We start from the raw sequence: 13,308 nt of genomic DNA on the forward strand, positions 1-13,308 counted from the left end.
TCCAGCATGTTGTCAGCTAAGAAATCAGCAAAAATGAACTATCTCATTACTGGCCATATAGATGAGAAAGGAAAATAAACTCATGTTTACAATGTGGATGTGAAAGAACAGTTTCTAGGTTCAGCTTCAATATTTATGTTTATGAATAATTGATATGTTCATATTGTCTAGCAGCTATCTAGATGGATAAAGCTATGTATGCATCTATACATACTTATGCGTTCATACGCATCAGTATAAAACATTGATATTAGGTTTTTTCTAGACCAAATTCTAAAAAATGAGTTAAACAGTGAATCTCATAATTGTAGTAGGTCCCACCGAGATTTGAACTCGGATCGCTGGATTCAGAGTCCAGAGTGCTAACCATTACACCATGGAACCCTCTCACACAAGAGTGCCTTTTCCATTGAGACAAAAGAGAGCGCATCAGTGATGTCCTTCTCTTATATTGATAAAAAGATATCTCATTTGAATGGTCATAGTGGATAGAGATTTAATGTGATTTGATTCTTTTCAGCTATATTCTCTATAAAAGTGTTAAATATTCAAATGTTTATCTGAATATAAAAGTTATATCACAATGTTCATCTTTGCCTGTAGCATAATAAAACAGTCTACATTTCCAGACTACTGAAGCAATGTCTCTGTCTCCTGCATGGGTGGCTCGATAGAGCAATGGTTGGCAATTTGGACTTTGCATCCAATGATCCGATTTGAAACCTTGGAGGGACTTTTTTTATTACTCTTGAGCTTTTCCATTTCTTCATCTTTGTTCATTGATAGCTCAAATCCAACACCAGTAGGTTGAAAGAGTCAATTATTGAATGCTTTCAAAATGTCCATCAGCTTGAACAACTTACATCAATACAAACTTTACAATACTTTGACATCAAATTTCTTCACAAAGTAGTTAGCCATTATAAAATCATATCCTGATTTTCTCAAACGCATTTCAGACGGGTGATTCACAGCCTCACTTTTTTAAGCTTTCCCGCTATTGATAAGGCGAAAATAGCACATTTTGAATGAGAAGTTTTCTTCAATCAAACATAGAGGAACCCAAATGATGATCTCATTCAGCTAGTAAAAATGTTGTTTTATATTAGTATGGAAATCGTGAAAAGAAAATGTTTTTCATGCTGATTTACAACAGTTGATCTCCAATCGTAAAATATAAGCTTTTGGTCGGAGGCATGACAGGTACTGATCAAATTCTCATTTTTGAACTTTATTCACAAATCATATGATATGCTTTGTATACATCAACTGTATTGTTGGATCAATAATGAGTTAAAAGTGACTATCTCAATTTCAGGACATATAAAAGAGAAAGAAGTAGAAACTCATGTTTCAAATGCTGAGAGGCAACAACTGTTCATGATTTTCACCTCCACTAATTATATTTATTTTTATAATCTATATGTTTATATGTTCCTATAAATATACAGAGACATATAGCTATATATACAGAGATACATATGTACAGGTTGATTTTTACATGTTTATAAGTAAATGTGATATTGTTCCAAATAAAACTTCTAAGAACTGAATGGAAAAGAAAATTGTAATGTTCAGATAAGTCCCACTGAAATTTGTACTCAGATCCCTGTTTTCAGAGTCCAGAGTGCTAACCACGACACCATCCACCCTCCCGTACCAGGGTGAGCTTTCCATTTTGACAGAAGAGATTTGCCTCAGGGGGCAACTTATCTTTCATTGAAAAATATTATCTCACATAAAAACCACTGTTCAACAGAGTTATAACGTTATTTGAGTCTTTTGGGCAACATCCTTCCCCAACATAGTTCAATATGCAAAAGTTTACCAGAATAGGAAAGCAATCCAATTCAGTTTCTCTTTGACAGTAGAATGTTAAAAACTTTGACATTTCCACATTGCTGCAGCAGTTTGCACTCCTTTCACATGGGAGGTTCCATGGTGTAATGGTTAGCACTTTGGACTTTGAATCCAATGATCCGAGTTCAAATCTCGGTGGGACCATTTTATGACTCTTGACCAAATCATTTTCTTTCAAGTGTATTCATTAATATCACATATCTAATACCGGTAGGGTGAAAAATTAATTTATTGATTATACTCTAAAAGTTTACTAGATGTGAGCAAATAATAGAATTTTTACAATACCTGGAAACTAAATGGCTCAAAATAATGAGAGATTTTACAAACTCACTCTGGTTTCTCAAACTCATCACAGGGGCTTGATGCACGACATTACTTTTTAAAATCTTACTGTTATTAATAAGGGGAACAAGGAACTTTTTAATTGCAAAGCATTCATTAAAACAAAACTTGAGGAGTCAAACTTTGTATTACGGGGACCGAAGATGTGCAGTTTGAATAATAATCTTGAAATTCAGACGTACAAAGATTTTACACACTGATTTTCAGCAGTAAATCCACAACCAATAAAGTTGAATCTTTTGAAAGACATGTCAAAGGTGTGAATCTGAAATTCACTTTCAAAGAAATTCACAATGAAATGCACTGTGTAAGTCCAGCATGTTGTCAGCTAAGAAATCAGCAAAAATGAACTATCTCATTACTGGCCATATAGATGAGAAAGGAAAATAAACTCATGTTTACAATGTGGATGTGAAAGAACAGTTTCTAGGTTCAGCTTCAATATTTATGTTTATGAATAATTGATATGTTCATATTGTCTAGCAGCTATCTAGATGGATAAAGCTATGTATGCATCTATACATACTTATGCGTTCATACGCATCAGTATAAAACATTGATATTAGGTTGTTTCTAGACCAAATTCTAAAAAATGAGTTAAACAGTGAATCTCATAATTGTAGTAGGTCCCACCGAGATTTGAACTCGGATCGCTGGATTCAGAGTCCAGAGTGCTAACCATTACACCATGGAACCCTCTCACACAAGAGTGCCTTTTCCATTGAGACAAAAGAGAGCGCATCAGTGATGTCCTTCTCTTATATTGATAAAAAGATATCTCATTTGAATGGTCATAGTGGATAGAGATTTAATGTGATTTGATTCTTTTCAGCTATATTCTCTATAAAAGTGTTAAATATTCAAATGTTTATCTGAATATAAAAGTTATATCACAATGTTCATCTTTGCCTGTAGCATAATAAAACAGTCTACATTTCCAGACTACTGAAGCAATGTCTCTGTCTCCTGCATGGGTGGCTCGATAGAGCAATGGTTGGCAATTTGGACTTTGCATCAAATGATCCGATTTGAAACCTTGGAGGGACTTTTTTTATTACTCTTGAGCTTTTCCATTTCTTCATCTTTGTTCATTGATAGCTCAAATCCAACACCAGTAGGTTGAAAGAGTCAATTATTGAATGCTTTCAAAATGTCCATCAGCTTGAACAACTTACATCAATACAAACTTTACAATACTTTGACATCAAATTTCTTCACAAAGTAGTTAGCCATTATAAAATCATATCCTGATTTTCTCAAACGCATTTCAGACGGGTGATTCACAGCCTCACTTTTTTAAGCTTTCCCGCTATTGATAAGGCGAAAATAGCACATTTTGAATGAGAAGTTTTCTTCAATCAAACATAGAGGAACCCAAATGATGATCTCATTCAGCTAGTAAAAATGTTGTTTTATATTAGTATGGAAATCGTGAAAAGAAAATGTTTTTCATGCTGATTTACAACAGTTGATCTCCAATCGTAAAATATAAGCTTTTGGTCGGAGGCATGACAGGTACTGATCAAATTCTCATTTTTGAACTTTATTCACAAATCATATGATATGCTTTGTATACATCAACTGTATTGTTGGATCAATAATGAGTAAAAAGTGACTATCTCAATTTCAGGACATATAAAAGAGAAAGAAGTAGAAACTCATGTTTCAAATGCTGAGAGGCAACAACTGTTCATGATTTTCACCTCCACTAATTATATTTATTTTTATAATCTATATGTTTATATGTTCCTATAAATATACAGAGACATATAGCTATATATACAGAGATACATATGTACAGGTTGATTTTTACATGTTTATAAGTAAATGTGATATTGTTCCAAATAAAACTTCTAAGAACTGAATGGAAAAGAAAATTGTAATGTTCAGATAAGTCCCACTGAAATTTGTACTCAGATCCCTGTTTTCAGAGTCCAGAGTGCTAACCACGACACCATCCACCCTCCCGTACCAGGGTGAGCTTTCCATTTTGACAGAAGAGATTTGCCTCAGGGGGCAACTTATCTTTCATTGAAAAATATTATCTCACATAAAAACCACTGTTCAACAGAGTTATAACGTTATTTGAGTCTTTTGGGCAACATCCTTCCCCAACATAGTTCAATATGCAAAAGTTTACCAGAATAGGAAAGCAATCCAATTCAGTTTCTCTTTGACAGTAGAATGTTAAAAACTTTGACATTTCCACATTGCTGCAGCAGTTTGCACTCCTTTCACATGGGAGGTTCCATGGTGTAATGGTTAGCACTTTGGACTTTGAATCCAATGATCCGAGTTCAAATCTCGGTGGGACCATTTTATGACTCTTGACCAAATCATTTTCTTTCAAGTGTATTCATTAATATCACATATCTAATACCGGTAGGGTGAAACATTAATTTATTGATTATACTCTAAAAGTTTACTAGATGTGAGCAAATAATAGAATTTTTACAATACCTGGAAACTAAATGGCTCAAAATAATGAGAGATTTTACAAACTCACTCTGGTTTCTCAAACTCATCACAGGGGCTTGATGCACGACATTACTTTTTAAAATCTTACTGTTATTGATAAGGGGAACAAGGAACTTTTTAATTGCAAAGCATTCATTAAAACAAAACTTGAGGAGTCAAACTTTGTATTACGGGGACCGAAGATGTGCAGTTTGAATAATAATCTTGAAATTCAGACGTACAAAGATTTTACACACTGATTTTCAACAGTAAATCCACAACCAATAAAGTTGAATCTTTTGAAAGACATGTCAAAGGTGTGAATCTGAAATTCACTTTCAAAGAAATTCACAATGAAATGCACTGTGTAAGTCCAGCATGTTGTCAGCTAAGAAATCAGCAAAAATGAACTATCTCATTACTGGCCATATAGATGAGAAAGGAAAATAAACTCATGTTTACAATGTGGATGTGAAAGAACAGTTTCTAGGTTCAGCATCAATATTTATGTTTATGAATAATTGATATGTTCATATTGTCTAACAGCTATCTAGATGGATAAAGCTATGTATGCATCTATACATACTTATGCGTTCATACGCATCAGTATAAAACATTGATATTAGGTTTTTTCTAGACCAAATTCTAAAAAATGAGTTAAACAGTGAATCTCATAATTGTAGTAGGTCCCACCGAGATTTGAACTCGGATCGCTGGATTCAGAGTCCAGAGTGCTAACCATTACACCATGGAACCCTCTCACACAAGAGTGCCTTTTCCATTGAGACAAAAGAGAGCGCATCAGTGATGTCCTTCTCTTATATTGATAAAAAGATATCTCATTTGAATGGTCATAGTGGATAGAGATTTAATGTGATTTGATTCTTTTCAGCTATATTCTCTATAAAAGTGTTAAATATTCAAATGTTTATCTGAATATAAAAGTTATATCACAATGTTCATCTTTGCCTGTAGCATAATAAAACAGTCTACATTTCCAGACTACTGAAGCAATGTCTCTGTCTCCTGCATGGGTGGATCGATAGAGCAATGGTTGGCAATTTGGACTTTGCATCCAATGATCCGATTTGAAACCTTGGAGGGACTTTTTTTATTACTCTTGAGCTTTTCCATTTCTTCATCTTTGTTCATTGATAGCTCAAATCCAACACCAGTAGGTTGAAAGAGTCAATTATTGAATGCTTTCAAAATGTCCATCAGCTTGAACAACTTACATCAATACAAACTTTACAATACTTTGACATCAAATTTCTTCACAAAGTAGTTAGCCATTATAAAATCATATCCTGATTTTCTCAAACGCATTTCAGACGGGTGATTCACAGCCTCACTTTTTTAAGCTTTCCCGCTATTGATAAGGCGAAAATAGCACATTTTGAATGAGAAGTTTTCTTCAATCAAACATAGAGGAACCCAAATGATGATCTCATTCAGCTAGTAAAAATGTTGTTTTATATTAGTATGGAAATCGTGAAAAGAAAATGTTTTTCATGCTGATTTACAACAGTTGATCTCCAATCGTAAAATATAAGCTTTTGGTCGGAGGCATGACAGGTACTGATCAAATTCTCATTTTTGAACTTTATTCACAAATCATATGATATGCTTTGTATACATCAACTGTATTGTTGGATCAATAATGAGTAAAAAGTGACTATCTCAATTTCAGGACATATAAAAGAGAAAGAAGTAGAAACTCATGTTTCAAATGCTGAGAGGCAACAACTGTTCATGATTTTCACCTCCACTAATTATATTTATTTTTATAATCTATATGTTTATATGTTCCTATAAATATACAGAGACATATAGCTATATATACAGAGATACATATGTACAGGTTGATTTTTACATGTTTATAAGTAAATGTGATATTGTTCCAAATAAAACTTCTAAGAACTGAATGGAAAAGAAAATTGTAATGTTCAGATAAGTCCCACTGAAATTTGTACTCAGATCCCTGTTTTCAGAGTCCAGAGTGCTAACCACGACACCATCCACCCTCCCGTACCAGGGTGAGCTTTCCATTTTGACAGAAGAGATTTGCCTCAGGGGGCAACTTATCTTTCATTGAAAAATATTATCTCACATAAAAACCACTGTTCAACAGAGTTATAACGTTATTTGAGTCTTTTGGGCAACATCCTTCCCCAACATAGTTCAATATGCAAAAGTTTACCAGAATAGGAAAGCAATCCAATTCAGTTTCTCTTTGACAGTAGAATGTTAAAAACTTTGACATTTCCACATTGCTGCAGCAGTTTGCACTCCTTTCACATGGGAGGTTCCATGGTGTAATGGTTAGCACTTTGGACTTTGAATCCAATGATCCGAGTTCAAATCTCGGTGGGACCATTTTATGACTCTTGACCAAATCATTTTCTTTCAAGTGTATTCATTAATATCACATATCTAATACCGGTAGGGTGAAAAATTAATTTATTGATTATACTCTAAAAGTTTACTAGATGTGAGCAAATAATAGAATTTTTACAATACCTGGAAACTAAATGGCTCAAAATAATGAGAGATTTTACAAACTCACTCTGGTCTCTCAAACTCATCACAGGGGCTTGATGCACGACATTACTTTTTAAAATCTTACTGTTATTGATAAGGGGAACAAGGAACTTTTTAATTGCAAAGCATTCATTAAAACAAAACTTGAGGAGTCAAACTTTGTATTACGGGGACCGAAGATGTGCAGTTTGAATAATAATCTTGAAATTCAGACGTACAAAGATTTTACACACTGATTTTCAACAGTAAATCCACAACCAATAAAGTTGAATCTTTTGAAAGACATGTCAAAGGTGTGAATCTGAAATTCAATTTCAAAGAAATTCACAATGAAATGCACTGTGTAAGTCCAGCATGTTGTCAGCTAAGAAATCAGCAAAAATGAACTATCTCATTACTGGCCATATAGATGAGAAAGGAAAATAAACTCATGTTTACAATGTGGATGTGAAAGAACAGTTTCTAGGTTCAGCTTCAATATTTATGTTTATGAATAATTGATATGTTCATATTGTCTAGCAGCTATCTAGATGGATAAAGCTATGTATGCATCTATACATACTTATGCGTTCATACGCATCAGTATAAAACATTGATATTAGGTTTTTTCTAGACCAAATTCTAAAAAATGAGTTAAACAGTGAATCTCATAATTGTAGTAGGTCCCACCGAGATTTGAACTCGGATCGCTGGATTCAGAGTCCAGAGTGCTAACCATTACACCATGGAACCCTCTCACACAAGAGTGCCTTTTCCATTGAGACAAAAGAGAGCGCATCAGTGATGTCCTTCTCTTATATTGATAAAAAGATATCTCATTTGAATGGTCATAGTGGATAGAGATTTAATGTGATTTGATTCTTTTCAGCTATATTCTCTATAAAAGTGTTAAATCTTCAAATGTTTATCTGAATATAAAAGTTATATCACAATGTTCATCTTTGCCTGTAGCATAATAAAACAGTCTACATTTCCAGACTACTGAAGCAATGTCTCTGTCTCCTGCATGGGTGGCTCGATAGAGCAATGGTTGGCAATTTGGACTTTGCATCCAATGATCCGATTTGAAACCTTGGAGGGACTTTTTTTATTACTCTTGAGCTTTTCCATTTCTTTATCTTTGTTCATTGATAGCTCAAATCCAACACCAGTAGGTTGAAAGAGTCAATTATTGAATGCTTTCAAAATGTCCATCAGCTTGAACAACTTACATCAATACAAACTTTACAATACTTTGACATCAAATTTCTTCACAAAGTAGTTAGCCATTATAAAATCATATCCTGATTTTCTCAAACGCATTTCAGACGGGTGATTCACAGCCTCACTTTTTTAAGCTTTCCCGCTATTGATAAGGCGAAAATAGCACATTTTGAATTAGAAGTTTTCTTCAATCAAACATAGAGGAACCCAAATGATGATCTCATTCAGCTAGTAAAAATGTTGTTTTATATTAGTATGGAAATCGTGAAAAGAAAATGTTTTTCATGCTGATTTACAACAGTTGATCTCCAATCGTAAAATATAAGCTTTTGGTCGGAGGCATGACAGGTACTGATCAAATTCTCATTTTTGAACTTTATTCACAAATCATATGATATGCTTTGTATACATCAACTGTATTGTTGGATCAATAATGAGTAAAAAGTGACTATCTCAATTTCAGGACATATAAAAGAGAAAGAAGTAGAAACTCATGTTTCAAATGCTGAGAGGCAACAACTGTTCATGATTTTCACCTCCACTAATTATATTTATTTTTATAATCTATATGTTTATATGTTCCTATAAATATACAGAGACATATAGCTATATATACAGAGATACATATGTACAGGTTCATTTTTACATGTTTATAAGTAAATGTGATATTGTTCCAAATAAAACTTCTAAGAACTGAATGGAAAAGAAAATTGTAATGTTCAGATAAGTCCCACTGAAATTTGTACTCAGATCCCTGTTTTCAGAGTCCAGAGTGCTAACCACGACACCATCCACCCTCCCGTACCAGGGTGAGCTTTCCATTTTGACAGAAGAGATTTGCCTCAGGGGGCAACTTATCTTTCATTGAAAAATATTATCTCACATAAAAACCACTGTTCAACAGAGTTATAACGTTATTTGAGTCTTTTGGGCAACATCCTTCCCCAACATAGTTCAATATGCAAAAGTTTACCAGAATAGGAAAGCAATCCAATTCAGTTTCTCTTTGACAGTAGAATGTTAAAAACTTTGACATTTCCACATTGCTGCAGCAGTTTGCACTCCTTTCACATGGGAGGTTCCATGGTGTAATGGTTAGCACTTTGGACTTTGAATCCAATGATCCGAGTTCAAATCTCGGTGGGACCATTTTATGACTCTTGACCAAATCATTTTCTTTCAAGTGTATTCATTAATATCACATATCTAATACCGGTAGGGTGAAAAATTAATTTATTGATTATACTCTAAAAGTTTACTAGATGTGAGCAAATAATAGAATTTTTACAATACCTGGAAACTAAATGGCTCAAAATAATGAGAGATTTTACAAACTCAGTCTGGTTTCTCAAACTCATCCCAGGGGCTTGATGCACGACATTACTTTTTAAAATCTTACTGTTATTGATAAGGGGAACAAGGAACTTTTTAATTGCAAAGCATTCATTAAAACAAAACTTGAGGAGTCAAACTTTGTATTACGGGGACCGAAGATGTGCAGTTTGAATAATAATCTTGAAATTCAGACGTACAAAGATTTTACACACTGATTTTCAACAGTAAATCCACAACCAATAAAGTTGAATCTTTTGAAAGACATGTCAAAGGTGTGAATCTGAAATTCACTTTTAAAGAAATTCACAATGAAATGCACTGTGTAAGTCCAGCATGTTGTCAGCTAAGAAATCAGCAAAAATGAACTATCTCATTACTGGCCATATAGATGAGAAAGGAAAATAAACTCATGTTTACAATGTGGATGTGAAAGAACAGTTTCTAGGTTCAGCTTCAATATTTATGTTTATGAATAATTGATATGTTCATATTGTCTAACAGCTATCTAGATGGATAAAGCTATGTATGCATCTATACATACTTATGCGTTCATACGCATCAGTATAAAACATTGATATTAGGTTTTTTCTAGACCAAATTCTAAAAAATGAGTTAAACAGTGAATCTCATAATTGTAGTAGGTCCCACCGAGATTTGAACTCGGATCGCTGGATTCAGAGTCCAGAGTGCTACCCATTACACCATGGAACCCTCTCACACAAGAGTGCCTTTTCCATTGAGACAAAAGAGAGCTCATCAGTGATGTCCTTCTCTTATATTGATAAAAAGATATCTCATTTGAATGGTCATAGTGGATAGAGATTTAATGTGATTTGATTCTTTTCAGCTATATTCTCTATAAAAGTGTTAAATATTCAAATGTTTATCTGAATATAAAAGTTATATCACAATGTTCATCTTTGCCTGTAGCATAATAAAACAGTCTACATTTCCAGACTACTGAAGCAATGTCTCTGTCTCCTGCAAGGGTGGCTCGATAGAGCAATGGTTGGCAATTTGGACTTTGCATCCAATGATCCGATTTGAAACCTTGGAGGGACTTTTTTTATTACTCTTGATCTTTTCCATTTCTTCATCTTTGTTCATTGATAGCTCAAATCCAACACCAGTAGGTTGAAAGAGTCAATTATTGAATGCTTTCAAAATGTCCATCAGCTTGAACAACTTACATCAATACAAACTTTACAATACTTTGACATCAAATTTCTTCACAAAGTAGTTAGCCATTATAAAATCATATCCTGATTTTCTCAAACGCATTTCAGACGGGTGATTCACAGCCTCACTTTTTTAAGCTTTCCCGCTATTGATAAGGCGAAAATAGCACATTTTGAATGAGAAGTTTTCTTCAATCAAACATAGAGGAACCCAAATGATGATCTCATTCAGCTAGTAAAAATGTTGTTTTATATTAGTATGGAAATCGTGAAAAGAAAATGTTTTTCATGCTGATTTACAACAGTTGATCTCCAATCGTAAAATATAAGCTTTTGGTCGGAGGCATGACAGGTACTGATCAAATTCTCATTTTTGAACTTTATTCACAAATCATATGATATGCTTTGTATACATCAACTGTATTGTTGGATCAATAATGAGTAAAAAGTGACTATCTCAATTTCAGGACATATAAAAGAGAAAGAAGTAGAAACTCATGTTTCAAATGCTGAGAGGCAACAACTGTTCATGATTTTCACCTCCACTAATTATATTTATTTTTATAATCTATATGTTTATATGTTCCTATAAATATACAGAGACATATAGCTATATATACAGAGATACATATGTACAGGTTCATTTTTACATGTTTATAAGTAAATGTGATATTGTTCCAAATAAAACTTCTAAGAACTGAATGGAAAAGAAAATTGTAATGTTCAGATAAGTCCCACTGAAATTTGTACTCAGATCCCTGTTTTCAGAGTCCAGAGTGCTAACCACGACACCATCCACCCTCCCGTACCAGGGTGAGCTTTCCATTTTGACAGAAGAGATTTGCCTCAGGGGGCAACTTATCTTTCATTGAAAAATATTATCTCACATAAAAACCACTGTTCAACAGAGTTATAACGTTATTTGAGTCTTTTGGGCAACATCCTTCCCCAACATAGTTCAATATGCAAAAGTTTACCAGAATAGGAAAGCAATCCAATTCAGTTTCTCTTTGACAGTAGAATGTTAAAAACTTTGACATTTCCACATTGCTGCAGCAGTTTGCACTCCTTTCACATGGGAGGTTCCATGGTGTAATGGTTAGCACTTTGGACTTTGAATCCAATGATCCGAGTTCAAATCTCGGTGGGACCATTTTATGACTCTTGACCAAATCATTTTCTTTCAAGTGTATTCATTAATATCACATATCTAATACCGGTAGGGTGAAAAATTAATTTATTGATTATACTCTAAAAGTTTACTAGATGTGAGCAAATAATAGAATTTTTACAATACCTGGAAACTAAATGGCTCAAAATAATGAGAGATTTTACAAACTCAGTCTGGTTTCTCAAACTCATCCCAGGGGCTTGATGCACGACATTACTTTTTAAAATCTTACTGTTATTGATAAGGGGAACAAGGAACTTTTTAATTGCAAAGCATTCATTAAAACAAAACTTGAGGAGTCAAACTTTGTATTACGGGGACCGAAGATGTGCAGTTTGAATAATAATCTTGAAATTCAGACGTACAAAGATTTTACACACTGATTTTCAACAGTAAATCCACAACCAATAAAGTTGAATCTTTTGAAAGACATGTCAAAGGTGTGAATCTGAAATTCACTTTTAAAGAAATTCACAATGAAATGCACTGTGTAAGTCCAGCATGTTGTCAGCTAAGAAATCAGCAAAAATGAACTATCTCATTACTGGCCATATAGATGAGAAAGGAAAATAAACTCATGTTTACAATGTGGATGTGAAAGAACAGTTTCTAGGTTCAGCTTCAATATTTATGTTTATGAATAATTGATATGTTCATATTGTCTAACAGCTATCTAGATGGATAAAGCTATGTATGCATCTATACATACTTATGCGTTCATACGCATCAGTATAAAACATTGATATTAGGTTTTTTCTAGACCAAATTCTAAAAAATGAGTTAAACAGTGAATCTCATAATTGTAGTAGGTCCCACCGAGATTTGAACTCGGATCGCTGGATTCAGAGTCCAGAGTGCTACCCATTACACCATGGAACCCTCTCACACAAGAGTGCCTTTTCCATTGAGACAAAAGAGAGCGCATCAGTGATGTCCTTCTCTTATATTGATAAAAAGATATCTCATTTGAATGGTCATAGTGGATAGAGATTTAATGTGATTTGATTCTTTTCAGCTATATTCTCTATAAAAGTGTTAAATATTCAAATGTTTATCTGAATATAAAAGTTATATCACAATGTTCATCTTTGCCTGTAGCATAATAAAACAGTCTACATTTCCAGACTACTGAAGCAATGTCTCTGTCTCCTGCAAGGGTGGCTCGATAGAGCAATGGTTGGCAATTTGGACTTTGCATCCAATGATCCGATTTGAAAC

General features: G+C 33.7%; 11 non-coding genes across 11 annotated transcripts; 5 read left to right on the plus strand and 6 right to left on the minus strand.

Moving 5' to 3' along the window:
* Positions 1 to 312: 312 nt before the first annotated feature.
* TRNAQ-CUG (transfer RNA glutamine (anticodon CUG)) lies at positions 313 to 384 on the minus strand. Its single transcript has one exon. It is a non-coding gene; the product is annotated as a tRNA-Gln (tRNA).
* A 1,548-nt stretch (positions 385 to 1,932) lies between these two features.
* On the plus strand, positions 1,933 to 2,004 carry TRNAQ-UUG (transfer RNA glutamine (anticodon UUG)). The gene has a single exon. It is a non-coding gene; the product is annotated as a tRNA-Gln (tRNA).
* An 825-nt stretch (positions 2,005 to 2,829) lies between these two features.
* Positions 2,830 to 2,901, minus strand: TRNAQ-CUG (transfer RNA glutamine (anticodon CUG)). Its single transcript has one exon. It is a non-coding gene; the product is annotated as a tRNA-Gln (tRNA).
* Positions 2,902 to 4,449: 1,548 nt separating this feature from the next.
* TRNAQ-UUG (transfer RNA glutamine (anticodon UUG)) lies at positions 4,450 to 4,521 on the plus strand. The gene has a single exon. It is a non-coding gene; the product is annotated as a tRNA-Gln (tRNA).
* An 825-nt stretch (positions 4,522 to 5,346) lies between these two features.
* TRNAQ-CUG (transfer RNA glutamine (anticodon CUG)) lies at positions 5,347 to 5,418 on the minus strand. The gene has a single exon. It is a non-coding gene; the product is annotated as a tRNA-Gln (tRNA).
* Positions 5,419 to 6,966: 1,548 nt separating this feature from the next.
* Positions 6,967 to 7,038, plus strand: TRNAQ-UUG (transfer RNA glutamine (anticodon UUG)). The gene has a single exon. It is a non-coding gene; the product is annotated as a tRNA-Gln (tRNA).
* An 825-nt stretch (positions 7,039 to 7,863) lies between these two features.
* Positions 7,864 to 7,935, minus strand: TRNAQ-CUG (transfer RNA glutamine (anticodon CUG)). The gene has a single exon. It is a non-coding gene; the product is annotated as a tRNA-Gln (tRNA).
* Positions 7,936 to 9,483: 1,548 nt separating this feature from the next.
* TRNAQ-UUG (transfer RNA glutamine (anticodon UUG)) lies at positions 9,484 to 9,555 on the plus strand. Its single transcript has one exon. It is a non-coding gene; the product is annotated as a tRNA-Gln (tRNA).
* An 825-nt stretch (positions 9,556 to 10,380) lies between these two features.
* TRNAQ-CUG (transfer RNA glutamine (anticodon CUG)) lies at positions 10,381 to 10,452 on the minus strand. Its single transcript has one exon. It is a non-coding gene; the product is annotated as a tRNA-Gln (tRNA).
* A 1,548-nt stretch (positions 10,453 to 12,000) lies between these two features.
* On the plus strand, positions 12,001 to 12,072 carry TRNAQ-UUG (transfer RNA glutamine (anticodon UUG)). Its single transcript has one exon. It is a non-coding gene; the product is annotated as a tRNA-Gln (tRNA).
* Positions 12,073 to 12,897: 825 nt separating this feature from the next.
* On the minus strand, positions 12,898 to 12,969 carry TRNAQ-CUG (transfer RNA glutamine (anticodon CUG)). Its single transcript has one exon. It is a non-coding gene; the product is annotated as a tRNA-Gln (tRNA).
* Between the last annotated feature and the right edge of the window lie 339 nt (positions 12,970 to 13,308).

This window comes from Triturus cristatus, chromosome 5_2 (assembly GCF_964204655.1).
Source record: "Triturus cristatus chromosome 5_2, aTriCri1.1, whole genome shotgun sequence".
Lineage (NCBI taxonomy): Eukaryota > Metazoa > Chordata > Amphibia > Caudata > Salamandridae > Triturus > Triturus cristatus.